Consider the following 8,871-nt stretch of genomic DNA (forward strand, 5'->3'; position numbering starts at 1 on the left):
TGCCACTGGGATATGAAAAAAAAAAAAAAAAAAAACTGCAGTTAGCTCAGTGTCTGCCCAAATGGCCGACCAGTTTTGTGCTTGAAACCCAGGGCCCTGGTCATGTAGGCACCCAAGGGAATCTCCTGGTCTGTGGGTTGCAAAGACTGTGGGAAAAGCATAGTATCTGGGCTGGAATGCACCATTCCTCACAGCACAGTCCCTCAAGGCCTCCCTTGGCTAGGGGAGGGGGTTCTCCGACCCCTTGATCTTCCCAGGTGAGATGACACCCCACCCTGCTTCTGCTCACCCTACGTGGGCTGCACCTACTATCTAACCAGTCCCAGTGAGATGAGACGGGTACCTCAGTTGGAAATGCAGAAATCCCCCACCTTCTGTGTTGATCTTTCTGGGAGCTGCAGACCAGAGCTGTTCCTATTTGGCCATCTTCCCAGCCACCTGGTAATTTAACTCTTATGGGCCAAAACGGCAAAAGTCATCTGTGGTCAAATCACAGAGCCCATTACATCTGTCAAAGGTCATGGAATTGATAAGATTTTGGAGTTAGATGGAACATTCATGACTGAATGATTCCCATCTTATTTTACAGATGAGGAAACTAAGGCTCAAAGAGACTAAGTAACTGGCTTAGTAAGGTTACCCAGTTCCCTAGAGGAAAAGCTGGGGTTAGAAAATGGGGCTTTTCAGCCAGGCGTGGTGGCTCCCGACTGTAATCCCGGCACTTTGGGAAGTTGAGGTGGGTAGATCACTTGAGGTCAGGAGTTCGAGACCAGCCTGGTCAACATGGTAAAACCCTGTCTCTACTAAAAATACAGAAATTAGCTGGGCACAGTGGCAAACACCTGTAATTCCAGCTACTCAGGAGGCTGAGGCAGGAGAATCACTTGAACCGGAGAGGTAGAGATTGCAGTGTGCTGAGATAGAGCCACTGCACTCTAGCCTGGGTGAGAGAGAGAGAGAGAGAGAGAGACCCTGCCTCAAAACAAACAAACAAATCAACAACAACAACAACAAAAAGAAAATGGAGCTTTTCTGTTCTTTAAGCAGAGATGTTTGCATTAACCCAGGCAACTTCAATGATTCTAACCACTAGTGCATAACAGTGAAGGAGCTTATCATTAAACCTCAGGGTAGTGTGGAAAAGCCAAAAATACGGTATGGTAACTTCTATCAGAACCTGAATACTTGCTTCTACTGATTTGGTTGTCCTTTGCCTTTCTCCAAAAACAAGGTCTTCATTTCACTCACTCTATTTGCCTAGTCCTTTTTCAGGTCATTACGCTAACATGAGAACCAAAATAACAACACTGTATACTGGAGATTTTTTAAATAATGGTGATCTGTAAGGCAGTGGTTCTCAAAGTGAGGCCCTGGACTAGCAGCATCTGCATCACCAAAAACCTTAGGAGAAAGTTGAAAACCACCCTAATAGGTAAGTCCACGCTAGGTGCTAATGTAATGGTCCCTGTCTGTTGCGTAAGGAAAGATCACTTTCTTCTCTGATAAAAATGGCTCTGGTTCTGGTAAGTTATACTCGAATTTAATTATATTTCATGGCAAATCTTGTAAATCAGCTGAAAAGTTATGCCAACTTGGTGGACATTGGCAGAGAATACAAGCTTCTGACTTACCTCAAGGTTTGAATGTACCTAGAACAAAAGTTTCTGATATTTGTACTCACTTAACCAACAACTATAATTGCCGGGCACTGTTGTGGTTGCTTGGGATATTTCAGTTGTTACTAACGCTTTGGTTTTATGGAAAGACAAAGACAATGCTGGTCTTCTAGCAGCACAAAGCATAAGGTAATATTCCTATATTATTCATATTCCATTGGCAAAAATGCGGTTATTATCAAAAAACATTGAAATTGAAAGTACTTAAGTCATTTGTAATAAGGGATTCAACAAACACCCAATATCTAAACAATTTCCAATGATTTCAGTAATATGAGAATTGCCTTTAAAAAGTAATGTTTTAGGGCCAAGTGCAGTGACTCACGCCTGTAATTCCAGCACTTTGGGAGTCAGAGGCAGGAGGATCGCTTGAGTCTAAGAGTTCAAGACCTGCCTAGGCAACGTGGCGAGACCCTGTCTCTACAAAAAATTTAAAAATTAGCTGGGCATGGTGGTGCGTGCCTGTGGTCCCAGCTCCTCGGGAGGCTGAGATTGGAGGATTGCTTGAGCCTGGAAGATCAAGGCTGCAGTGAGCCATGATCACACCACTGCACTTCAGCCTGGGTGACAGAGTGAGACCTTGTCTCAAACAAACAAACAAAACAAATAGAGAATAAAAAGTTTAGAAACAGACACAGCCGGCTCTAGGAAAACAACTCAACTGTTGAGAGCAATAAGACATAGGCACTGATAGCCCATCAGCTTGAGACATTAATAAGAAATCGACCAACTTTTTTTTTTTCAACAGAAGGTAAGGAGAATGCAGGTTAACCAGTCAGAATTTCAGGTCAGTTCAGTCAAGAGAGTTTGGACTATGCCTGTTGGTCTCAAAGTTGGTTATCAATTGGAATCACATGGGCATCCTTGAAAATTCCAAATACTCAGGCAACACCCAAGAGTAGTTAAATCAGAACCTTTGGTGTCAATACAGTAGTCAGGAACTTTGTAATGATTCCATTCCAATGTGCAGCCGAGATTGAGAAGCTCCAGTGTAAGGTCATGGACCATGAAGCTTTCAAGTTCTGCCGCCTGCTCTCAACATTTATGTGTATCAGCTTTGGGAAACTATGTGTAGATGGTATGAAGAATGGCGGAAAGTATATAAAGGAACAAAGCACCACCATTAATTCCACAAATCCGTACAAGTCAGTAGCTACAGTTTGGAGAATTTAAAACATTTTCCTCTTTAGTAAGAATTCCTACAAAGTAATGCCCATTTAAAATCCTGATCTATTTCAATTGCTTGCTAGAAAGGTTGTATCCATTTACACTCTCACCCAAAGTCCCTAAATCCTGGCAAACACTGTGAATTGATCATCTTTTTCCTTTTTTCCAATCTGATAATTTAACAGTACTGGGGTATTGTTTTATTTGCATTTCTGTAAGAACTTTATTTTATTGACTTCAAATATTTTACTTTCCAGGATCTATAAAGCAATATAGCAATATAAATAATATTGTATAAACATACTCAAACTTCGTTAACCTATCACCTATTATTGCAATATTATTTTTAGATTTTTTCTTCAATTGCAAAAATACTTTATTACTGATTAAAAATAGTATATATGCACTGACAAAATTTTGATAAATGCAAAGACAAGTAATGAAAATAATCAGCAATAACAATGGCTAAAAGTGGAGTATACATACAAACAAATACTTGTTTCAAAACTTTTTTTGGTTTACTCTTAGCATAGTACCTTTTTCCATGTCATGTAATATTCTAATATGTGACTTTTGGAGGCTGCATAGTATTCTAAAGTAATATATTTTAAATCCAATATTCTTCAAAAAAATCTGAAACAACAGATCTTGGCTTAAATATGAAATTTTTAACATTTCTGTTGTATATACTACAAGTGGTGGATTGTTACTTTGGTGGTTCCCGATGAACCATAACTCCTGGTATTCACACTCCTGTGGAGTATCCTTCCATATGAAGTTCGGGCTCGGCCAATAAATAGGACATTAGCAAGAATGATGTAAGCAAACACTTGATAAGTGCTGGCACATTGGAGCTTGTCTCTCTTGAAATGCTTACTCTCAGGATCAAACCACCATGAAAAGAAACCCAAGCTAGCCACATGGGGAAGAAAAGAGGAAAAGATCATGCCCTCTCAACCTTCCCCACTGGGGAACTAGACATGTGAACAAAGCCATCTGATTGCAACCTCACAGGAGACCCCAACTGAAACTAACCAAAGAACAGCCCAGCAGAGCCCCAGTCAACCACAGAATCATGAACAAATAAAATGGTTGCTGTTTTAAGCAGGTACGTTTTGGGATGGTTTGTTACACAGCAAGAGATAAGCAAAATGTGACAGCATCTAATAGGAATACCTGCTTTAAATATGAAAAAGAAACCCTTAGGATCATAAACTCAAGAAGAATTTTTTGTTTTTATCTAGTCAGATTGCTGAGGTCCTGGCTGTTTAGATGACTTACGGAAAGAACTTGGGCAGTAGAGTCAAGATATGAATAGTAACACAGTTTTATTACTAGAGATTTGACTTCGTTGAGCATCAGCTTTCTTGTGGGCAAGTTAGGTTTTAACAATAGCTGCCTTGCAGGTGTTTTATTTTTAAGCATTATGAATGATGGCGCCTCGAGTTCCATAACAAGATGAAGGCATATGCAGGTGTGAATTAACATTTTCATTGGCTGGCCATGTACGTTGAATCCCAAACAAGTGAAGGTCTTCACTATACCTCACCACTCACGAATCTACTTATGGGTCTCAGATGGTGAGCTAGATTGTCAGTAACACCCACCTCAGGAAAACTGCTTCTGAGTTTACAAGACAGCAGGCGGAACCGTTCAAAGACAAATGCATGCATAAATAGTCTTTCCTCTTTTTCACCAGGTCAACTACTCGATTATTTGCATCGGGGCCTTTTTTCAAGGCATCTGACCTTTTGGACTCATCTGGTGAAATCTAGTATGTGCTTAGGACCAGCCTTCAACACAAAGGAAGGTTTTTGTTACATTCGTTTGCTATCCTGTCAAGGATATCTTCAGAACACTTTCATTTCATAGTAAAATGAAACTTACAGAAGAACTAAGCAGTGAAGTGCTTCATACTTTAGTTTAAAAGGGGAATAAGAAACAAAAGACAAGGTTAATTATGACACCGGTGCTTTACAATGCTAAAAATATCCTATATACAAAGGGATATGTAGGCTGTGTTCTTTTTCCATGTCATTACAAAGAACAGGCTCAAGGTATCTGCAAATTTCTAATAAAAATATTATTACTTGAAAAATGTCCATGGTTGTATCTAACTGAAGGGGTTAAAACTTTTAGACTTGTTATACAAATACCACGATATTTGTCATGAAAGTCCTCCCTCCTTTGCATCAAGCAGACCCTAACTTACAACATCTCAGAGTGGAAAAAACTAGCATGAACTGTAAGGAAATGGGATTCATACCTACCTCTCACTCACACGCTCATCCAAACCAAGCAACTTGCATAAAGAAACCTGAGACTTTGTACTTCCACATGCTGGCAACACAGCATTAACTGGACTCGGGCAACTTGTTTAAGGGGTTTATTTAAGTTCCTATCAGTAAAGAGGTGTTTTTCCAGCTTTGGGAGAAGATGTATGATGCCAAGTTTTTTTTTTTTTTTTTTTTTTTTTAGTTTAAAAACTTTTATAAGTTTAATGTTGGCGTTGGATGTTTACATAGTAACTGGTACAGTTTACATAGGTTTTATATTTACCTATGTTTGCAAAGATGTCATGTACACAAAGATACATATTCAATAACTGAGAAGCAAGTGAAACTTCTGATCTATACTTTCAGGTTTGTTTCATAATGATATTTCTGATAAGGATCCTCAGCATTCCAGTTTCACCTCTTCCAGAAGGACGTTGTCATTTTTTCTATGAGTTTACTCTGGGTTTTATTGCAGAACACAAATTCCCTCAATCGCTTTTTTCTTGCAGGTGTCTTTTTCCAGAATTTTTTCTTATAACCAGCTTTTCTCCTCACCCAAAGGCCAGAATGAAGTAGAAGAAACCTATAGATGACAGTTTTCACAGTCTTTCTCTTGTCTTTTTGTGTACTGATGTATATTACAGTTCTGACTGGCAGCTTCAGGACACTTGGAAGCAAGGGGGCCACTCTGTTGGGGATCACTGAAGTATGCCCACATGTCAAGTTTCTGACAGATGTGATAAGCCTGGGAGTGGAGGAAATGAATGGTGTCTGAATATGACTAAAACGTCCAGTAGACAATGCAGAAATGAGAGAGGCATTCCTGGCACAGTTTCGGTGGGCTGGAGATGCAAAAATATTCAGGAGCCATAGATTCCTGAAGCTGCTCTCATTGCACCAGCAAAAGCAGAGGCAGCCATCTTGCCATCCTGCTATGTTGCCAAGTTTCTCTCTTTTTTTTTTTCTTTGAGATGGAGTCTCGCTCTTGTCCCCAGGCTGGAGTGCAATGGCACAATCTCGGCTTACTGCAACCTCCACCTCCNACCCTGTTTCTAAAATATGTAAATAAAATAGAATAAAATATGGCACTAAACTAGGTGGCCAGATAAAATACAGAACACCCAATTAAATTTGAATTTCAGATAAAAAACAATTTTTTAGTAGAAGCATGTCCCGATTTGCTAAATTTGGCAACCCTACACTAAACCTTACCTACCCACCAAGGGCTGTTCCCACTCCTCCTCATTTCCACCTAAAATGAAAGAAGAAATACAACGAGACCTAGAAAACAAAGTATGAGGTGCTCCAGCCAGTGAGAGGCCAATTCTCACAAGATAAAGAGAAGAACTGTATCCTCTCCATCCAGTGATCCCTCTTGAGCTAACTTACAGATGGGGACTAGACCAATAATGTAGGATCTTCTGCGTCATCACTCAGACTGGGGTAGTTCACTGGAGCCACAGCTAACTCTTCAGAAGAAGGTCTTTCGGAGGCCCAAGGGTATTTATTGCACTAGTGCTTGCCATACCAAAGATCAGAAACAACCCAAATGTCCGTTAGAGAAATGGTTAAGTAAATTGTGAAACATCCAGAAAATGGGATGTTTTCCAGCTATGAGAAAAAAAAATGCAGCTGCTCCTGAGATAAAGGTACAGAAGGAACTGCAAATGAGAAAAAAAAAAAAAAAAAAAGGAGAGAGGAAGAGAGTATATGCTAACAAAGTACGACAAAGGCAGGGCCAGAAGAATATGTTTTTACTTGCTAGTATGCCTAAAGAAACTCTGGAAAGATAAGCAAGGAACCAATAAGAATGGTTTCTTGTGGGGATGAGTGTGGGATTGGGTGGATGGTCTATAAGAAGAGCAGAAAAGTTTTTACTCTGTATCTGTCTATGTATTTTTGTATGTATGTATATGCATGGATGTATGTATAGACACATTTATCTGTACAGAAAAGAGTTAACATGGTGGCCGGGTGCCATGGCTCATGCCTGTAATCCCAGCACTTTGAGAGGCCCAGGCGGGTGGATCTCCTGAGGTCAGGAGTTCGAGACCAGCCTGGACAACATTGTGAAACCCTGTCTCTACTAAAAATACAAAAAATTAGCCAGGCGTGGTGGTGGACACCTGTAATCCCAGCTACTCGGGAGGCTGAGGCAGGAGAATCGCTTAAACCCCGGAAGCAGAGGTTACAATGAGCCAAGATCATGCCATTGCACTCCAGCCTGGGCAACAAGAGCAAAACTCGATCTCAAAAACAAAAAAACAACAAACATGGCAGGCCTGAGACTGCTCTCCTTAGAAAGCCCTGCTTGTAAGGTTGGCCCTTGGCTCATGTCTGGGAACTTGGATTTCAGGGTGGTTCCCACCATTCCCAGAACTGAGAAGAGTGGCTCACTGCTCTTACACCATTTGTACAAACAATATGGTTTTTGCTGCACACCTGCTTTCCTATTGGGAGGCTGGAATTTTGGTACGTGCTGGGCAGAGTGTGCCTATATGACCAGCCCCCAGTAAACACCCTGGGCACTGAATCTCTAACGAGCCTCCCTAGTTGAGAGCAGTTGGCATGTGTTTTCTCAATTTGTTGCGGAAGGAATCAAGTACATCCGTGTGACTAAAGTGGGAGGGGATGCTTGGAAGGTTGGGCCTGGTTTCTTCTGGGCATCGCCTCATGCACCATTGTCCTTTGCTGCTTTTGGTTTGTGTCTTTTCACTGCAATAAATCATAGCTGTGACCATACACTATTGAGTCCTGAGACTCCTAGTGGATCACCAAGCCCGGGGCGGGAGAGTCTTGGGGACCTCCGACACACTACACAGTCCCTTTCTCTCTCTCCTCTCTCTCTCTCTCCCTCCCGCACACACTCCATCTCTGTATAAGAATTCTGTACCACACAAATATGTATTAAAATGAAATAAAAAATAAAAAAGGCCTTTGCCTTATATTTGCCTAACCAAAAGCTCCATTTAATCTGCTTTTCTTTCCTTCCTTCTTTTCTTCTTTCTTTTCTCCTGTCCTTCATTCTTTCCTTTCCTTCCTTCCTGCCTGCCTGCCTTCTCTCCCTCCCCCCCAACTGTCTTTCTTTCCTTCTCTTTCTTTCCTTCGCTCTCTCCCTTTCTTCCTTGTTTTCTCTGTCTCTATTTTTCCATTTACTGCATAGAAGTTCTTACCATATGACCGTGTATTTTCCAGCAAAATTGAAGAAAAAGTTAAAAAAGCTATTGTCTTATATTTGCCAACTAAAAGCCCCATTCGAAATGTCTCGAGGGGAGAGAAAAGAAAAGCAAAATAAACAAAAAATACAGCAAACGTCACTGCCTCATTCTCTTTTGAGGAGACAGAAAATTCTCATAGCTCTTAAACAACAGTGTCAGGTTTGGTGTGTTTTTCTGTTGTTCAGCTTTAACACAGTAGTGTTTCAAAATCTTAAGGCTTTGTCCTAGAAGAAAATGTTCCTGTTTGAACATATAAAACAATCCAGCATATAACTAGAAATACCGGTCTGCCAATCATGGTAACACTTTTGTGACATAACTTAAAGTTCTCTTTGGCGGTGATATACATTTTTAAAAAGTTATTATATATACAAAGATTGTAGAGAAATTACAGTGACACAGCCAAACTCACTATGTAAACACTGAGTAGTTCTTGAATCAGAAAGAAAATAAAGCTGTAAAAGATATTTTGGAGACAAATTGAAAAATTGTGAATACAGAACTATATGAGATATTACAAATTATTAGTTTTTT

The 8,871-nt window shown here is 40.3% G+C and overlaps 1 pseudogene; it reads right to left on the minus strand.

Moving 5' to 3' along the window:
• Positions 1-5,533: 5,533 nt before the first annotated feature.
• On the minus strand, positions 5,534-6,039 carry LOC108520702 (39S ribosomal protein L35, mitochondrial pseudogene; annotated as a pseudogene).
• Positions 6,040-8,871: the final 2,832 nt, after the last annotated feature.

The sequence above is a fragment of the Rhinopithecus bieti genome, unplaced genomic scaffold (genome assembly GCF_001698545.2).
Source record: "Rhinopithecus bieti isolate Rb0 unplaced genomic scaffold, ASM169854v2 scaffold_54558, whole genome shotgun sequence".
NCBI classification, from domain to species: domain Eukaryota; kingdom Metazoa; phylum Chordata; class Mammalia; order Primates; family Cercopithecidae; genus Rhinopithecus; species Rhinopithecus bieti.